General features: G+C 47.7%; 1 non-coding gene across 1 annotated transcript; it reads left to right on the top strand.

Annotated features, from left to right (window-relative positions):
* The first annotated feature begins 10,419 nt into the window (after nucleotides 1–10,419).
* TRNAT-CGU (transfer RNA threonine (anticodon CGU)) lies at nucleotides 10,420–10,492 on the top strand. The gene has a single exon. It is a non-coding gene; the product is annotated as a tRNA-Thr (tRNA).
* The last annotated feature ends 10,269 nt before the right edge of the window (nucleotides 10,493–20,761 follow it).

The following is a 20,761-nucleotide window of genomic DNA, read 5'->3' as shown; positions in this document are numbered from 1 at the left end:
GCTGATTCCTACGTTAGGGGCTTCGACTTAAGCCATCGGCGTTACCGTTGAGACTCCCCTTTTTGTAACGCACCTCAAAGGAATATTGTTGTAAAGCGAGGCTCCAGCGCAGGAGGCGGCCATTTTTGGGAGAGATGGTCTGCAGCCATTGGAGAGGGCAGTGATCCGTCTCAATGATAAACCTCGAGCCGGCTAGATAGCATGACAATTTCTGAACGGCCCACACGAGACATGCACACTCTTTCTCGGTGGCGCTATACGCCTGCTCACGACTGGTCAGCTTACGACTAGCATACAGGACGGGGTGTTCTACTTCTCCCTTTTCCCGTTGGCACAGTACAACGCCCATGCCTCGCTCACTAGCATCGCACTGAACAATGAACCCTTTTGTATAGTCTGGCGATCGTAGCACAGGCTAGCTTGTTAGGGCACTCTTTAGGGCGCTAAAAGCTCTTTCCTTTGTCTCGTCCCAGACGACTGTTTGAGGCTCTGACTTTCTTAGAGCATCCGTCAGGGGAGCCGCGATATCAGAGTACCTAGGGATGTACCTCTGATAGTAGCCGGCGACACCCAAGAACGACCGAATATCGGTCTTGGTGCGCGGTTGCGGAAAGTCTCGCACAGCGGCCACTTTTATTTCAGAGGGGCGGCGACGACCCTGACCAATCACGTGACCGAGGTAGACAACCTCGGCCTGTGCTAACTGGCACTTAGGAGCCTTTACTGTCAAGCCCGCTTCGCGCAGGCGGGTTAGCACTGCCCGCAAGTGTGCCATATGCTCAGACCAGGATGCGGAGAATATCGCTACGTCGTCTAGATACGGTAAAGCGAATTCTTGCTGTCCCCGCAACACTTTATCCATGAGGCTTGAAAAACAGTATGGCGCGTTCTTCAAACCAAAACTCAACACTTTAGGACGGAATGTTCCCATTGGTGAAATGAACGCCGCATACCTACTAGCCTCTTCTGTAAGTGGAACCTGCCAATAACCCCTGACAAGATCTAGGGTGGAAATAAACTGAGCGCTACTAACTTTCTCAAGGCGCTCCTCGATGTTAGGGATCGGATAAATTTGATCCTTAGTGATGGAATTAAGCCTGCGGTAGTCGACGCAAGGACGAGGTTCCTTGCCCGGTACCTCAACTAAAATCAAAGGGGAGGTATAATCACTCTCACCTGCCTTAATAACACCGAGCTGTAGCATTTTCTTTACCTCAGCCTCCATAATATCGCTCTGGCGGGGTGACACCCGATACGCCTTGGATCGTACTGGCTCTGGGGAGGTAAGTTCTATATCATGAGTAAGTACAGAAGTCCTACCAGGCCTCTCAGAGAACAGACCTTGAAACTCTTGTAATAGCTGGTGTAGTTCGGTTTTCTGCTCAGGCGACAGCGGTGCTTTACTGATAAGGTCACTAATGACTTGACCGGTGTCTTCCCTGTTCGTCACTGAGCCTAGTCCCGGAAGCTCGACCGGAAGCTCTTCAGGAACGTTTACCATCATGCACACCACTGCTTCCCTTTGTCTGTAAGGTTTGAGCAGATTACAGTGGTAAACTTGCTGTGCTTTCCGCTTTCCTGGCAGACTTACCACGTAGTTAACGTCCGACAGTTTCTGAACAATTCGTGCTGGGCCCTCCCACTGCACGTCTAGTTTGTTGTTTAGCGATGTGCGCAATATCATGACCTCATCGCCCACCTCAAAACGACGGGCCCTGGCTGTCCGATCATAATAAACCTTGGCCCTCTGCTGGGCCTTTGTCATTGCTTCACCTGACAACTCCTGTGCCCTTCTTAAGCGTTCGAGGAGCTTAAGTACGTACTCCACCACGACTGGGTCGTCGCCCCTACCTTCCCATGATTCTCGAAGCATGCGAAGCGGAGACCGAAGCGAGCGACCGTACACCAGTTCAGCTGGCGAAAACCCCGTAGCCGCATGCGGCGCGGTCCTTAAAGCAAACATCACCCCAGGCAGACACAGCTCCCAGTCAGTTCGATGTTCAAAACACAACGCTCTCAACACGCGCTTCATGACGGAGTGGAGCTTCTCAACGGAATTCGACTGTGGGTGGTACACTGAGCTGTGTAGCAGCTTTACCCCACACCTTTCGAGAAAAGTTGTCGTCAAAGCGCTAGTAAACACTGTGCCCTGATCTGATTGGATTTCCGCAGGAAAACCAACTCGCGCAAATATGGACAGTAGTGCATTAACTATCTCAACTGAGCTGAGTTCTTTAAGCGGCACTGCTTCAGGGAACTTTGTCGCTGGGCAGATCACAGTCAAAATGTGTCTGTACCCCGTGGCTGTTACCGGCAGAGGTCCCACTGTATCAATAACGAGCCGTCTAAAAGGCTCCGTTATGATAGGTACCAATTTCAACGGCGCCCTTGATTTGTCCCCTGGTTTGCCCACCCGCTGACAAGTGTCACATGTCCTCACGAAATGGTCTGCGTCCCGAAAACACCCTGGCCAATAGTACTCTTGCAAGAGACGGTCCTTAGTTTTCTTAACTCCTAGGTGTCCGGACCACGAACCCCCGTGTGACAAGCGCAACAGATCCTGACGATAGCATTGAGGCACGACCAGCTGATCGAACTCCACTCCTCTGCGGTCTAGATACTTCCGGTACAGGACTCCACCTCTTTCCACAAAACGCGCAGTTTTCCTGGCGATACCTTCTTTGACATTGCAGCGCACGTTTTCCAGGCTGCCATCCTTTTTTTGCTCGGCTATCAAAGCCGACCGGCTGACTTTTAGCAACCTATCAAGTCCGTCTGACGTAGGCGCGATGAGCAAATCAGTAGATAGCTCTTCTAACTTTCCCGTGTCGGGCATTTCCTCTCCAGTATCTGGCGCCTTCAACGCTACAGACTCAATTTGATTCAGTTCGGGCGTGCTCTGAATATCAGCTTGCTGCGCCTCTGACCCTTTTTCGTTGTTTGATAACGTCGGCCCCGCAACTACCGCCTTTGCAGCGAGCTCCCGAACCTTCGATCTGGTTAAGGCCTGAACACTAGCTTCACCAAACAAAAGCCCCTTCTCGCGCAGGAGGTGATCGGACCTGTTTGAAAATAGGTACGGGTACTGGGGTGGCAGCATAGATGACACTGCCGCCTCTGTCTCAAGCGCTCCGAAAGGTCCTTCAATAAGCACCTTTGCTACTGGCAGACACACGCTATGAGCTTCCACGGCTTGCTTGATCCACGCGCACTCGCCCGTGAACATATGGGGTTCTACATAAGACGGGTGAACTACATCCATCGTAGCTGCGGAATCGCGAAGCACTCGGCACTCTTTCCCGTTCACGAGGAGGTCTCGCATGTAAGGCTCGAGAAGCTTCATGTTCTCGTCAGTGCTGCCTATTGAAAAAAAACACAACTTTTGGTGTTGTTTCCGGACACTGCGCCGAAAAGTGACCCGGCTTCTGGCACGTATAACAAACGCGCGCTTGCCTCATCTCGAACCGCTTTCTGCGTTCGGCTTCGGCTGCCGCCGTCTCCTTAGGTTCGGTCGCACTGCTTCCACTCGCATCCGCACTACGCGTGTTCCCCTTTACTCTGGTGGGTGTGAACTTCGGCCTCTCAAACTTCGAGCCAAATTCACCCTTTTGACCGTCCTTAGCTCCGCGAGCCCGACGCGTCACAAACTCCTCGGCTAGCTCAGCGGCTTTAGCCACCGTACAAACGTCTGGCCTATCCAAGACCCAGTATCTCACGTTCTCAGGTAACCGACTATAAAACTGTTCTAGCCCGAAACACTGCAGAACTTTATCGTGGTCACCAAACGCTTTCTCTTCTTTGAGCCACTCCTGCATGTTTGACATAAGTCTATACGCAAACTCTGTATATGACTCACTTTTGCCTTTCTCATTTTCCCGAAACTTCCGACGGAACGCCTGCGCAGACAGCCGGTACTTTTTTAGCAGACTCGATTTTACTTTGTCGAAATCCTCTGCCTCCTCTCTATCCAAGCGAGCGACTACGTCGGCCGCCTCGCCGGGTAACAAAGTGAGCAAGCGCTGTGGCCACGTTTCCCGAGAGAACCCCTGCTTCTCGCACGTTCGCTCAAAGTTAACCAGGAACAAACCAATGTCCTCTCCAAGCTTAAACGGCCGCATCAGGTCAGTCATTTTGAACAATACGCGTTCTCCTGCACCGTGTGCCTGACTTCCATTACGAGCGCGTTCCATCTCTATCTCGAGACGCTTCATTTCCAAAGCGTGTTGACGGTCACGCTCTTCTTTTTCTTTCTCTTTTTGTTCTTTAAGTTCGCGCTCCTGTCTTTTTGCAGTCTCCCTCTCTTCAATGGTCTCAAGGCATTCCGACAGCTCGTCATCCTCAGCCTCTAACTCAAGAATAGCCTTTAGCAGTTCAGGTTTTCTTAGTTTGTCTGAGACATCCAGACCCAACTCTCTTGCAAGCTCCAACAATTTCGGTTTGCGCAACGACTTCAAATCCATGGCTGCTCTGAATGCTGCTTTCTCTACTGCTTACTATTGTCTTGCCGCAAACTAACCCGGCAGCAACGACAACCACAATTACCAGCTCTGTTTCTGACACTAACAAAAGCCTGGCAAAGCTCAGAAGAAGAAAGTCCCGCACTCACCAAACCTCGCAGGCAGGAATTCCGCGCAGTCGTTCCGCTGCAGGCAACCAGTCGTCACACAGGGCTCGTTGCACTGCTCCCGGATCGTCGTTGAGCTGCTCAGCATACCGTCAACTGCATCTCTTCGCTGCTGGCCTCCGTTGTCGCGATCTCACCGCTGGCAGACAGTTGTTTGAAGTCGGAGGCGATCTCACCGCTGCCAACCAGATGTTTGGATCGCACCGCTGGTACGATCTGTTGGGAACTCGGCGCTGACGCCCGTGGTTGTACCTGGGTCGCAGGCCCCGAGGGTAGCGTTGGCCTGGCGGCCTGGGGTACAACTGGAAGCATTCGAAGGTCCCGGCAAAGCATGAGTCGACTGGTAACAACAAAACAACTTGTTTATTTTAACATCGCAAAGAGTTGGCGGTCAGGTTGACCGAAGTAGAGAGACGGGAGAGCACTTTACTCAACAGAAGAAATCGGAGCCCTCCTTTTGGCGTCCGGGGGCAGCTGTCTTTATACTCTCGCAGTTGAGGGCAAGAAGGAACCCCTCAATAGACGAGCACGTGAACGTACAATGTCGTAGCGCTGTCGTAGCACAATGTCGTAGCACAATGTCGTAGCACAATGTCGTAGCACACTGTCGTAGCACACTGTCGTAGCGCTGCCGGTCGGGCACAATGACTGTAATGAGAGGGTGATCCCTGCTTTCGCATCGCCTGGTTCGGGCACAATGACTGGAAGGAGAGGGTGATCCTTTGCGGTCGCATCGCCGCAGTCGCGCCTGGAAACACCTGGCGGGGAGCGTTGCGGCGACGACGATCGGGCCAAAATGTCTGCCGCCCCGCCGCAGTCGCGCCGGCAAAACCACGTGTCGCAGGCGAAACGCAACAGTACCCAGGATATCTTTTTCGGGGGGGGGGGAGGGGAGGGGAGCAAACCAAGGTAACTTTTCTATGCAAATGAGGGAGGGTACCTTTACTAGCAAAAAATGTGAATAACGCCCCCCATTTGCCGTAAAAATGCGTAAACTCACAAAAGAGAAATGAAATGAGGTGTATTTTATAGGTGCGCCTGTGTGGTAACCTCTCCTTACTTGGCAAACAAAGAACCACGTCAAATGGACTCGCGCAGGAACACCGCCAAGAACAAGTAAAGAAGCGAAAGTGTAAAATAAAGATCACTTTAGTAGAATAGAACTTAAAGAAAACAGCAGTTGGCAAGAAAGGCCCACGGACCGCGCGGAGTTGTGTTACTCCGCCAGCCAATCGCAGAAGCAAGCGAAATCGTCAGGTTTGTTGGATCCAGAAAAAGGTGCACGGCACCACGAACGAGAAAGTGCAAGGGGTGCCAGGTATGGTGTGCCTGGCTGCACCCACTCGCTGCAAGGTTCAAGGGTGCACTGCACAGCGGCGGCCTTGCACCCATTTCAATCGTGCACGGGGGTGCAGGGTGCACCGCTGCACCTCGGGCAATCGAAGGCCTAGGTGCAGAGAAACTTAGCCGAATCGAATAGCCCTGTCGTCATGCGGCCTTTTCAAAATGACGTTATACTTGATACCTCCGGAGCATCTGCTGTTCTAGAAGAGTCTTTTCATCGGCGGAAGCAATGAGGTGTGCAACAGACATGGACAAAATGTATGGAGCCTGAGTATTTCACTCTTCAAAAGTCTGCGGTGCAGTTCATTTCACGTACTGCTGAACCCATTTTACTCATGAAACTTCACTGCTAACTGAAGTGAAACGTCACAACAAATGGTGGTAGCGAAGCAAGCGCCCTATTTCAGTTCAGTAAAGAATTGGGCATTCGCCATTCCACTTTAATAGGCGAAGTGAAAGGTATAAAATTACGCGCTAATAACCTTATGTTTGTAGTTATCGCCTTATTTGGGCAACAGAAAAAGTTTGAAGTACAAATTACTTGCAGCCTTGCGGAGGAACAGTGGCTGGTAGTTATGAGAGCATGGGCGGGGCTTCATTGCAGACTTAAGTTGTATCCGACTATAGTAGCGTTCTTGAATTAGCTCTGGAAGAATTATACAGAATATATATTTGCGGAACAATCGCAGTTCTTTTGGATCCCTCGTTTACTGCTCTCACAAGTTAAGTGCCGATACCGACTCGTATTGTTATTTGGGAAGTTACGTAACGATGCGTGGCCACCAACCGCGTAAAACCGCGGAAGCTGCGATTCTACACGCACTGCGCCCACCGCGGAAGGTTAGAAAAACACCTACATAAGCACAGGAGAGAAATGGCTACGTAGGGCGGCTCGATTGATAACTGTAGAAGCGTCATTCAAAATACACGAAATTATTCTCGACCTCCGGCGGCGTTTTCTCTACTTCATTTTTAAATAAAAAGATGATCCATAAATATTTTCACAAACAATTTTCGCTTTTCCTCCCTGTTTGGCTGTTGCCCTGGCCCTCGCGACTCTTGTTTGCAGTTGCCAATTTCGCACGAGAAGTGCTGTACAATTAGGGAAAAGCCAGACGAGGTAATGGGTGACAGTCATATTGCTTATGGGTTTAATGGTTATTGCAGCGTTTGATGATGGACACTGTCTCGCATTATTTTATTTTCCACCTTATCTAACCCATATTACGGGTATATGGTTCCGAGGATCTGCCATCGTCGTGGCGAGCTGTCACTCGAGGTAAGAATGAAGCAAAAGGAAAAGTTAAACGCAACTGGCGTTTTCTCCGGCCGCAACTTGTTCCACGAGCATCCAGACCAGCTGACCACGAACTGAATCCCTTTCCTGGTCCCTGGATCAGTCTAAACGAAGAAGGTTGAACTAACGAAGCAACAACGATGCGCGCGAGTGTTGAATAGACGGTGAAAACTGAATGCATCTCGAGTTAATAGCACGGGCACCGAATTGAAGAGGAAACTGGCCTTCACATCCCAGAAGACGTCGATAACTACCGCCATTCAAAAGGAGTGAAAAAAGCAGCAAAATGTTAACCGCCGAATAGCTGTCAAGTCTCAACATTGATTTGGCCGCGCTTTCGAAATGTGTGTGAGAAGTGGTGGCGTGGGCGGAGAGGGGGGAGTATGCTTAATTTCGGGCTAGGGGGGGCCCGGGCCCCCTCGGGCCCCCTTGGTTACGTGCCTGATGCACATATACATATTACACGTATTCTTACGATCGGCCAGCGGGCGTAGTGACCTTCTATCCTCTTCTGCCTCACTGCGACGAATCGCTTTGTGAATCTAACAATGCGTCCCCCTCGGATAGACCTGCGGCGCCAGCAAGGCGAAGCATGTTTGGTGGATCGATTTTTGTTTGTTGGTTAACTGTCGCCGTCATATACCAATTGGAGCAAGAAACTCCTGGAAAAGGGTGTTGTAGGGTGTTTCCTCACGGATTCTGGTAATTGCCACCGTCATTTGACAGACGCTCCATCTAACTGCTGGGTCATCCCAGAAACCAAGACGCGCCAGCTTGAGTAAAGCGTGACAATCCCTGTCTATGAAGTGCCCCTCCTTTCTGAGTGTTCAGTGAACAAAAGTGCTGGAGTGATTGTGCGAACCCTCGCCCTCTACGCGGTTCCTTCGACGACTTTGGACGCCGCTCCGATTGGACGAAGGTTGGACGGTAGATTTCCCCGGCCTAGGAATTTCTGCTTTTTTCGGCTCCTCAGTGTGCTTCAATTCAGTCATGCTAGACTGATGAGATGTAACGTTCTCCACTTTTCATGTAGATATTGTACATAAACCCAGTACTCCTTGTTCTCGATGAGAACATGTTCCTCCCTTCAACAACGTCCTTAGCCTGGATGAGTCTGACAACCGCATAGGCCAGCTACCCCTTTTGGCATGCCCGACCCCAACTCTCTTACAGCATTAATATATTTGCACACGTCAGATAAGTCAAAAGTAAGAGGATAAAACCACGCGAAAGGTTGTTGATGAATGTGCTTTAAGTCAGAAATGATTATTAAATATTTAATGTTATCTTTGAAAGTATATGTAGTGGTACTGAAGTTTAGTTTTCTTTCAAGCTTGTTTAGTAATAAGGTTTAGTACATAAGGTTTAGTACATAAGATGCTATTTTCTGTCTTCGGTATTCAGTCCGTATTTTGGGTGTGCGTCGTTTAGGGAACTGTAGACAATAGCTAGGAATTCCATTTTGTGTGTACAGTTTGTTTGGGTGTATTAGTTGTAAAAGCTTGAAATAATACAACTGCTATGCCTGCAGTATACCATGCCTTTTAAATAAAGGAGCCGCGCTTAAATCTCGCACGTTACCATAATAATTTTAAAAAAATGCACAATTTTCTTTTGTAGTATAGCAAGCTTACACTAGTACACCATATGTAAGTTTAGAATGGAAAAGGAAATAATAAAGAGTTCGTTTTAGCCAGACTGGTATAAGGTGGGTTATCTTGTACAAACATCCAGCAGTGCATGATAAGTCTGAAAGGAAGTAGTTTGTGTGTAGTCCAAGTTAGTTTATCTTGAAACCATACCCTGAGAAATTTTTTTTCTTCAACATGTTTAATTTTGCTTTCTTCAAATTTTACCATAATGGTACTGTATAATGGTTTGTTTTTGGGATGAAATATCATGTAAGTGGTTTTAGAGGCATTTAAAGTCAGCTTTTTGCGTTTTAGCCATCTGGAAAGACAAACGAGATATGCATTGGCATCTCTTTAAGTGTTGCAAGATTGTGGGAGCAAAACGATATATTTGTGTCATCTGCATACATTATGACGTCAAGGTAACAGGGACACAAAAAAAATCGTTTATAAAGACTATAAATAATAGTGACCCAAGTTTGGAGCTCTGAGTGACACCTTGCTGTATTTTAATTTCTGATGGAATTGCATCATTCTTTACCAGCCCTGGAGGTAGCTACAAGTTGAAAGTTATCATATAAGAAGCTGAAGAGTAATGCCTCAGACTGCATAGCTGGATAATTTGTGTAGTCATCAATCGGCGTGAATCGTTTTATAGCTGTTGGGCATAGTTCATCAATCCCCAGCACTGCGTTATTATTTAGTAGCTTTACTAAATTTAATATTTCTACTTGGTCCGTAGGTTGCATGCAGATTGACTGACAGATTGTTTTCGTATCACGAGCAATGTCAACGCATTCTCAGCCTCTCGGTTAACCCCCTTTCTTCTCCTTCATTACATACGTGGGTCTGGAATCCGGCAACATTGATGCCTTCAGGTAGCATGCGTAGGTTTATTGACCAGTTGCCTTCACCCAAAAAGATCACGTACTCGTGATGCCTGTGGCAGAAAGGATGTTCCACATCTACCGCCAAGGTTTCTGAGTGGTGGCGCTGGCTAACACTCCCAATGTTAATTCTAGTAGTAAAACATAAGTACTCAAGAAAGTGGATGGGAAAACGGCGCCGCGGTAGCTCAGTTGCTTAGAGCATCGCATGCATAATGCGAAGACATGGGATCGTTCCCCACTTGCGGCGAGTTGTTTTTTCATCCACTTTTAATTCCGTTAATTTATAATTTCTTTAATTCACTTAGTAAATAAGAGTAATTTCCCCTTTGGTGTATTTGTTTATTGGCTTCTCATGATATGATTTATAACCATCGAGCCTCTCGGTTAACCACCTTTCTTCTCGTCCATTACATAACGAATGTCTCAAATCTAGTAACTTTGATGCCTTCAGGTAGCATGTGTGAGTTTACTGACCAATTGCCTTCACTCAAAGAGATCACGTACTCGTGACGCCTACAGAAGAAAGGATGTTCCAAATCCGCTGCAAAGGTTTGTGAGTGGTGGTGCTGGCTAACATTCCCATTGTTCTAGTAGTAAAACAGAGATGCCCAAGAAAATGGATGGGAAAACAACGCTGCGGTAGCTCAATTGGTTAGAGCATCGCACACGTGATGCGAAGGCATGGGATCGTTCCCCACCTGCGGCAAGTTTTTTCATCTATTTTCATTGCCATTAATTTATCATTTCTTTTCAATTCAATTAGTAAGAGCAAGTGATTTCTCCTATGTTGCTCTAGGTGTCTTTGTTTGTTGGCTTCTCATAATATGGTCAACACATTCTGTTTCACAAGAAGCACAGGAACTGGCATTAATATGATGAGCATTCATAGCATCAGCCAGTCTCTCCTCGCAAAGCATTTCTCTATTTATAGTAAGTTCAACACAGACACCAATATATTTTTTACTCAAAGTGAACGAGTTCACCACTGCCAATATCTTTCTTTGGTCAATTCTTTCAGAAGTTCTCGCGTAATATTGGTGTTCTGCCTCTTTTAGGTAGAGAGCATTTATGGTGTTACATAATTTTTTATACAGTTGGAATGCATCGGGGCTACGTGTATAGTCATGAAGTCATGGTATAACTTGTTTCTTACTTTGATACGGTAATGTAAGTATGATATTAATGATTTTATTATTGGTGCGTCGGCAAGACATCTTGACAATATGGCATGGCTCCTGTAAAGCCTGTGTTCTCAGTCTAGACTTCTTTCTCAGCACCCCCATCTTCCAGAGCTCGCGGCCCTGTCGTAACTTCTTTCTTAGTGCTGGCACGTGGCACCTAGTGGCATTATTCCCCCGCCAGAAGGAAAGCATCGCCCCGATGCTTGCTACCCTAGAAAGCATGGAAGGACACAGCGGTGCGCCCGCAGGAAGTGCTGGACAAAAATGAGTGCTCTTCAAAGTGAAACTGGACAAGTCGTGTGAGATCAGGACTGTGCTGCATTAATGTACAAAATACAGTTCAAAGCGAACGACGTGGACTATCTCTGTATGGTGCTGTCAACGTCAAGGCAACACAGTGCCGTCTGGAATAACCTGGCTGTTCACTAATGTGACGTAACACTTTGCAAGGTCCAAAGTATCAAATAAACAGCTTCTCAGACAACCCCTGACAATGAATCGAAGTTTACACCCAGACTTGGTCATCTGGCAAGTATTCGACTTGCCCACGCCGAAAATTGTAGTGTCATGCCTTTGTACCATGCTGCTTCGTGGTGTGTATGCATGTGAGTTGACGAGCTTCCTTTGTGTATTCAGTAAGTTGCTCGGCATCGATATCAAGTGAAGCATTGACGTCGTGCTGAAGTATGGCATCTAGCATGGTCTCGACCACACGCCCGTAGAGAAGATGCAACAGCGTGAATCATGGGGTTTCCTGAAATGCAGTGCTGTATGCGAATCTATTTATGATTAAAGGGGCCCTGAACCACCCGTCAGGATTGGTGAAATAACATAGTCTGCGGGTAGCATATGCTGCTGTGAACATCTCGCCCAAGTTTTGCTGTTGTACGAGGTGTGTGGAGCTTGCAAGTGGAACGCGTAGTCACCTTTCTCTCAAACGCTGTCTCTCCAACAGAAGGCCCTGTCCTCACTCTCTTCTAGACGCACTATTTTATCATTGTATGCACTATTTTGTCATTCCCTTAGACGACTGCTATTGGCCGATAACTGACGTCAAGCTGCGGTGGGCTACATGGCGTAGATACTGCGACCGCTACAGCTAGGGTGCTGCCACGATTCCGCTGGCTAAGTGCACTGCACCTTGCTGAGGACAACCGCATTTGGCTTATGTGTAGCGCCTTGTAGGCACCAGAGGCGGAAGTCGGGCCGTCTACATTAACATCCAAAATGAAATTTGAACTGCGTGCCACGGTGACATTTGGTGACATGCAACATGAATGCATTGTGGGTACGCCCCACTGGTCAAACGCTGTGTTAGTGCCTTTCTCCACTTCGATAAAAAGTTGTTCAGGGCCCCTTTAATGATATTCAGTTCTGTGCACAATTGTGCATTCAGGTACGTCTGTTTGCAGATAATTGTAAAGTTTACACAATCGTAAACATACAGGAGGACTAAAGACATATATAAGAACTCTAAAATGTACACATGCGTGGTGCCTGAAATAAGCCATGAGATTAAACGTAAGTAAAATGATACAGGGTGTCTACCAAACGGGAAAACCGGGAATTGTCAGGGTATTTGAGTAGTCTGGAAATACTCGGGGAAAACTCAGGGAATTTCTGCTTTGATCAGGGAAAATTAGCTTTCACTTTATTGAAAGGGAGCGAAAGTCGGGTTAATGCTGGCTACAGTAACAGAGGAATTGCAACGAGGGGTCATTGACGCCGTGTCATCGGTACGAGGTATTGCCAGAGTAGTTAACGACTAATTTTTCGAACATGCCCAATAATTTGCACAGCTTTGCGGCACCACCACGTACGTACTCCATACAGTCATTGTATAGTGCCCTGACTGCAGGTCTGAAATGGCATTAATCAAAGCCACTACCGCCGCCATTTTGATTATCTCGCCGCCTCGAACCGGCACACTCTCACGCAGATCCGCTGGCAGCCGTAGTCACCACCGCGGCAACGTTAGTCCTAGCTGAATCTACGTTCGCTATTAAGCTTCTTGTCGTGTGGTGCTGTGTTTATCATTGAAAGAATTCGCCGCTGTCAGCAATGGCACCGACTCCGCCATTCTAATCCTCGCCATTGGCTTCGAAGCTTGCAGAGCACCGCGCGTTGCGTAACGCCAGTCTTCGAAAGTTAGCTTTGCCTTAGTACAGCAATGTTACGCGGTGAAGGGTAACAAGCGTGGGAAGGGGCAATTGTCGCGAGACACAGTATGTATTCCTTAATTACACACGCATGCACCCCCGCCTCCTGTCACAGTACGAGCACGGATATGCCTAATAAGTGTACTGGCAGGCCTTAAGAGCTTTTTCGGACGTGTCTGTGGCAATTTTAGTCCTTAAGGGCAGTTAAAGATATGCATTCTTTTTTTTTTTTGGACTGCCTATTTTTCAGATGTTTTTGCGGCCGGGAGTCCGAAAATCGAACGTTGACTGTACAACTGACTAAGAGGATGCTTCAAATGATCCCTGGGGTGAACGCGTGGCAGAAGGAGGATGAGAACAGAAAAGACCGACGCATTGGGGAATCAACGGGAAAGGAAGCGTGCCGCCGCCTCTCTGAAGGAGCTTGAGCTCAAAAAACGAGAAACGAAGTGTTGGCTGACGCCGAGATGCAGATGTCCCTCATTCAAACCAACATAAACTCTCTAAAGCAGTGAAACCCAACACAGAGATGTTGTGTGCGGGCCCGGCTGAGAGTATGTCAGGACAGTTGAGGTTGATTTTCCAGGTGCTGAGAGATAATCTTAGTTGTGACAAAGTTCAGGCCTCATACCGATGAGCTCGCTATCAGCTGATAGAAAGAACCCATATTCAGAAATATTTATTTATGTATGCATCTCCTTTTCATTCGTATTTGCAAATGTTCGACTTAATTCGGAATGGATTCTACCATGTTTTTCGCTGTGCCCTCTGTTTTCCTTTTAAACAAAATAGATATTACTCCTTACTATTCAAACTGGATTAAGTCATTTCTTTTGTTTCGACGTGCTTACTAGAGAGTGACAGCATCGAGCAACATGATCTCAGCCTGTCTTGACATAAAACAAAGTTCTAGCTCATTCAGGGAATCTTTCAAAGGTGCTCAGAAAAAATCTGGAAAACTCGGGGAATTTGGAAATGTCAACTTGGTAGACACCCTGAATGAAGTGTGCTAGGTTCACCAATAAAAAAAAACCTTTCAACTTTATATACAAACTCAGAAGAACCGAAATTACCTTGTGTGATGTCTTTTCAGTCTTTCCTCAAGAGGATTCTATGTGACTCCAGCAGCAATCAAATTAAACGCATACTAAACGCTTGTGAGACCAATCTTAGAATATGCAGACACCAAAAATTTGCATGCTTTGCCAATTTTTGCAAGTGAAAGAGAAATGCAAGTACAAACAGTGATTTGCCTATTTCTCTGCCACAAGAAATATGCACCTGCTCGCGTGCAAAGAAATTAATTTTCTGAACATATTGTTATAGGCTGGCACAAACATTATCGTGAAGGCCATTTCTCAGACTTGGGCAAGAAAATCTAGCTTCAGCTTCGCGGTTTATTTTTCTCCTCGAGACAGGCAGCGGAATTTCGTTTTGGATCCATGCAGAGCGACTGATTTCGGAGTGAACTACCAAGTGCCGTAGGTGCACGGTTGGCACGCAGAAATATCGGGTCGATCGTATAGGTCAAACGATCATTTCCATACAATTTGTACTCCGATATATATATATATATATATATATATATATATATATATATATATATATATATATATCATAAGTAAAGAAACAAAGGCGCCAAAGGTACTTGTACTTACTAATTGAAATTAAATGGTGATAAGTTAACGGAAATGAAAGCGGATGAAATAACAACATGCCGCAGGTGGGGAACGATCCCACGTTTTCGTATTACGCGTGTGCGATGCTCTACCAATTGAGCTACCGCTGGCACCGTTTTCCCATGCACTTTATGGGGTATTTATGTGCTACTACTGGAACTAACCCTGGGAGCGTTAGCCAGCTCTACCACGCACAAACCTTGGCGGCGGATGTGGAACATCCTTTCGGCCGCAGGCGTCACGAGTATGTGAACTTTTTAGGTGAAGGCAACTGGTCAATGAACCCACACATGCTACTTGAAGGAATCATTGTTGCCGGATTCGAGACCCTCGTTGTGTAAGGAAAGAACACACACACACACACACACACACACACACACACACACACATATATATATATATATATATATATATATATATATATATATATATATATATATATATATATATATATATATTGTCACGTGGGGGTGACGTTGAAGAACACAGTAGCAATACTGTGAATGCAACAGTAATGAAACATAGAGCACTTGGGGGCTGTAGTAATTACGAGGTGGTGGGCCAGCGCGAATGTACGCAAATGCAATTCTGTGCTTAAAATGGGAGATATCGTCAGGGTTGGAAGTTAGCCGAAGGTCAGAGGGGCCGATTGGCATAGGGGGCCCATTGTAAGACCACAAATGAGTCAGCGCAGGGGGATTGATATTGGTTGGGCTTCTTTTAAAGTCAGTGAAGCGCAGATCGGAATTACTTTTGAAAGACCGAGGAACAAGAAGTGGGCGGCTAAATTACTCAAAAACTTTGGCACAACCCGTATCACAATGACTGTCAACGCTAATGTGTTTAGCATTGGATCAGTATAGCGGCACAACTTATCGGCACCATCGAAACGACTTATGGATGAGGCGTGTACTGCACCGGGATTCCTCTTTCGCACTTCTCTAAGAACACTGGGTACCGTCTAGCAGTGCCACCGCAAAGCCTCCGCATGGCATCCGAAATGCACGGAGCACCAGTGAGTGCGAATGCTGGGAAACGCGGCGTGCGGCAACAGGAATCCTCTCTCGTGCTCCTTTCTTAGGGCGCCTAAGCCCCTTAAACTTCGTAAAGTAGCGACACTCTCCTCCTCCGCCTTCATTCCTCCTCGTTTCTCCTCTCTTGCACGCTCTCTCCTCGACCGTGGCGCCGCCTACACTACTCGAACGTAGCAACGGCGCCAACATGCGCTCCTCGCGAATCCGTAGACACTTCTCTAGCAAAAATGGCGCTGGTGCACGGCGCGAGGGCCCACGTGATGCTATTGCGCCAATAGCGACGCGGCGTTGGCCTCAGCCAGAGCGCGCGAGTAGGAGGCGGCATTCTTCAAAGCGTGGCCCTACTTTACGAAGTTTAAGGGGTCTTTAGGGTGCCTCGATGCGCGCGCCCTCTCGGCGGCGGAGGGGAGCACGCGCATCGAGGCACCCTATCCTTTCTGCACAAGCTGCGCCATCTAGCTAGTGGCACTGCCGAGAAGTCCGCGTGCGGCATCCGCGACGAGATGCGTGGCACGCCTGCAGAAGCGGCATAAAACATCCGTCCTCTCGCGCAACCGTTGAGATACTTGGCGCGCTTCGATCCTGGGTTGGACTAGAAGAATCGTAAATCATAAGCGCGACTGGCCACTCGAAGCAATTTGCCTGTATTCGCGGGCTCCTTTCAAGCCCGGAAAAACATTTATATTTTTAGTTCGAATGTTAGGTAGAATCTTAGTTAATTTCTTTCTGTAAAAAAGAAAGTAACAGAAAGAGAATGCACAAGGACAATGTATCATTACACTCGAGACTTCCGGCACCCAGCAAGTGTCGTCTGTTTGTGTTACAACTTGCTCCGCGTTGACGAGAGCTCCGCGGTCAGTGCTGGTTTCGATCTTTCTTTTTGCGAGCACCATGGTTCGCCCTTGTTACGTTGTGGGCTGCAAACATATCGAGTAGCAATACTTCAAGCCGAGGCACCATGTCTCTCTGCAAAGACAACAGACGAGCGGAGTGGCTGCAGCGCATCGGACTGTCGGTATCCGATCGACGCCAAGATTTGCACCTTTGCAGCCGTCGCTTTACGCCGGAGCACTACTACCACAATAGTGTTCCGCGTGTCCAGTATTCGGGTAAACGCAAGCGCAAGCGGACGGCCCGGGCGTTTCACGGGATGAGCGGAGGCGCAAACGTGAACGGTTTGCACGGCGCAGCCACCTGGTGGCGCAGAGCTCAAACACAGAACTAATACAGCAGTTCTGTGTTTTATTTTCTTCTGGTGTATATTCTTGGCAAGAGTGTAATCGCGAACGCGTTGTTTTTCTAAATGTTTAACATATTTTACGCTTAGTTAGATGAATAGCTCTTTGTTTGGCCGGTTAAGCTCCGCGCCACGAGGTGGCTGGACCGTGCAGACCAATCTTAGACCGATCAGGCCGCTCACGTATGTCTACGCTAAAGCTCCTTCATCACAGCAATAGCAGTATGGAGGGGCTTTAGTTTATGCATCCACCCATCCGTCAAAACGCCCAGCTTGCCTGTGGTTACCGGAATACCGAACATGCTCGTCGCTGTGACAGCATGCTCGCAACGTAAGCTGCTTCGATAGCTCTCACTTGGGATTGACTGCCAGGCGGCTGGCGGAGAGGTTGGGAAGGCTTCATGCGCACTGGCTCCACGACAACCGCAACTACATGACACGACGTCCCATCATGACGCAGAACCAGTGAAGGCGGAGCTTAGCCTGATCACTCAGCGAACGAGTTGAGGAGAAAATACATGACTATGGAGAGAGGAGGGTAACATGTAAGCATCTGTAGCTCTCTGAATATGAGCCGCTTCACACAAATCGTGGTGCGAGTGGTAAACTGTAGCTGTATCCTACGCGTCTACAAAATTTGTCCGAACCATTTCATAGACCCTTTAAAGAACTGCGGGTGGTCACAATTAATCCGGAGTCCCCCCCACTACGGCATGCCTCGTAATCAAATCGTGGTTCTGGCACGTTAAAGCGCATGATATTTTTCAATGCGTAAGCATTTCTATGCCTACCCGACGAGGAAACCCGTCCATCTGTCCGTCACGTAAGACGAATTGCTGTAGAGAAATTAATGTATTAAACAAAATAAATTCGAAAGGAAAAACGTTGGTGGTGGTGAATTTCGAACCTACGACCCCAAGCTCAGAAGCGCGGAATGTTACTCATTTGGCTAAACTCTTTCTTTTTATTAATTTGGCTAAACACCCATGCTTGCAGAAGCTGACTATATCTGAACCAACTTTACTAGATCTGAACGACATGAACGTCTTACCGGTGGCAAAAAACAAATGTCACAGGAGAACAGTTTCTGTGAAGGCTTCGTTGAAAGATTTGGTGGTGGTGGATTAAAAGCCATCGCTAGGACCACATGTAGTGCCAAGCTGGAGCATTGCAGAGATAAGAAAAATTCAGACTTTGCGAAAATTTGATGCTAAACACGCCATATCCCCGATGCGTTTCTGCGGTGATGGGATGCGCCTTGCGCTGGAGCGTTCCTTCACCGGCAAATATACCACCGATCTCTGAGGGCTCATGCGCTTCGCGTCGCACAACACAGACAGATACGTAGTCAGTAAGTTGATAAGGAATGATGAGGGGTTATATGGGTTTTGTCGCGGTTGATAATAGTTCCATGCGGATTGATGAGGTGCTAAAGAGCAATAAGGGCTTTTAATGATCGGATCAATTCTGATAAGGTTGATAATGACCGATAAGGGTCGGATCCAGTCCGATAAGGTTGATAAGGATCGATAATAGTTTATAAGGGTCGGATCGTGTCTGATAACGTTGATAAGGATTGAATGGATTGCGATAATATTGATAACGACCGGTAAAGGTGGATAAGGGTCGGATCGAGTCTTATAAAGTTGATAACCGATGAGGGTTGATAAGAGTGTGATCTAGCCTAATAAATTTGATAACGACCGATAAGGGTTGATCATTACTGATCGAATCAAGTTTGATAAGACTGATAATAATAACGGGCTGCGTGGAGGTGAGCAAGTGGTGCAATTCTTATGCATACTTTGACAACTCCGGTGAAGTTTCTGCGCGAATTTTATCGGTCGGTCGGTCCCGTGCATTGTGTGCACGTTAAAGAACTACAGGTGACCGCAATTAGTCTGGAGTCCCCCGCCCACGACGAGATGCCTTATAATCAAATAGTGGTTCTTGCACGTAAAATTACAGGATATTTCTTAATGTAACCACTTCGCGATAGCTTCGTTTCACATAGATTTTATGGGTGTTTTTTTTTTAGTTTTGCCCCCATCGAAATGAGGCGGCCTATAGTCGGGTACAACTCTACAACTCTAGAAAAAAGGGGCGTTAACTCCTTCAAGGCGGATGCACACGAGCCTCCACCAACAGGCGCGCTCTCTAGACAGACGTCACGAGCCGGACGGCCGGTGACCCCGCGCTTCGAACCGAGTCGAGTTACGTCACTCTTGTGCGTCTGCCTCTCGTCATAATGAATTCCCAAACTGGTTGTGGTGGTCTATCATGCCGGAGATATTGCGAGCTTACGGTGCTCCATTTGTGCCGCGTGCGTTTATTCTGGGCCGTGATGAGGCGATGAAAGATTGCAGCGAGCAAGCACTCTCGGCATTCAGACTCTCAATGTCCAATTCGGAACTACTAGAAGCGCTGGCCGAGAACATGCCGACCGGAAGCACTTGAGGGCACAGACTGAAATTCAGAAGCGCTAGAAGGACGTCGTTATTAGTAACCGTGACCAGATTATGCGGAACAGCAACGTTCCGGTTCAAAAGCACCTCGACGATGGGGCGAAGCACATATTCACCGTCAGAAACCTGTGGCTGGGCAGTCCAAGTGGCGTAAGTAACTGGCTCGGGTGACAGACGCACATTGTGAAGCGAGCACAAGTGGGGTGAGGCGGTGCTCGGAGCATCGGCGAGTTGAGGCAGTTGTAACTGAAGAACGCCGGTTGCGCAGTCGATGAGAGCAGGATGATAGGATAAAAAATTACGCAGATCCCACGCACTGTGAGAATCGATGTAAGCGAAGCTTTCCGTGCTGGATGCTTTGATTGGCGATAACTAGCGGTGATGTGGACGGCTAAAGCGTAATTTCTTCAACATTTAGGTTAACATAGGAGTAATGAGTTGATGTTAAACGTTACTTTGTGTGCACCACTGCTCCTTGTCTGCGTAGTACACAGAACACAGAGGGAGAAGTGTTTGCTTGAGGCGTTGTTGTGCGCCATACTTATAACCTCTGAGAGCGCCGAGTGCTGTCATTTCCTGACATGGCACATCGCATTGTGGCAGAAGTATTAAACTGGAATTGGATTATGGGATTATGGGAAGTATTATGGAATTGGATTATATTTAACGTTTCCCACAATCTAAGTGCACGTGCGTTTTCTATTTCGCCCCCGTCAAAATGCGGCTTCCGCAATTGGGATCAAATCCACGACCTCTAGCAATGTCATAGCCGCAAAGCTAATGCGGTGGGCACAGAAGTGTTGATTTGACGGTCGACCGCTTCCGTAGTGTCTCCTGGACCCTGCGGCGCACTTTAATTAATGCGGCTCTGCTTCTGCACGCCCTGCGTAAGTTGCCCGCTTGACATATTAACATCGTGTTTATTTTTCAGAAATAGCAGCAACGTACTGTACCGTACCTTGAACTTAAGCTTATCCTGTTTCCCCGCAACTGCTGTCGTATAGTAGAGGGGTTTCCTTGCCTTCTCACGTCGACTCCTCCCACTCTCTTATATGGGAACTGCCTCTTCTCCTCCATCTCCTTCTTATCCTCTTCTCATCTCTACAATTCTATCTACGTCCCCTCTGTCCGCGTGGCGATGGTGAGCGACTGTACCACATGTTCCTAACAGAGTTGTCGGCGCTGTTAGACTCGGCGGTGGGCGAAACATTGCGGGCATT

Source organism: Dermacentor variabilis, chromosome 4 (genome assembly GCF_050947875.1).
Source record: "Dermacentor variabilis isolate Ectoservices chromosome 4, ASM5094787v1, whole genome shotgun sequence".
NCBI lineage: Eukaryota > Metazoa > Arthropoda > Arachnida > Ixodida > Ixodidae > Dermacentor > Dermacentor variabilis.
The sequence above is the reverse complement of the archived record's forward strand: the minus strand, read 5'-3'. Positions and strand labels throughout refer to the sequence as shown.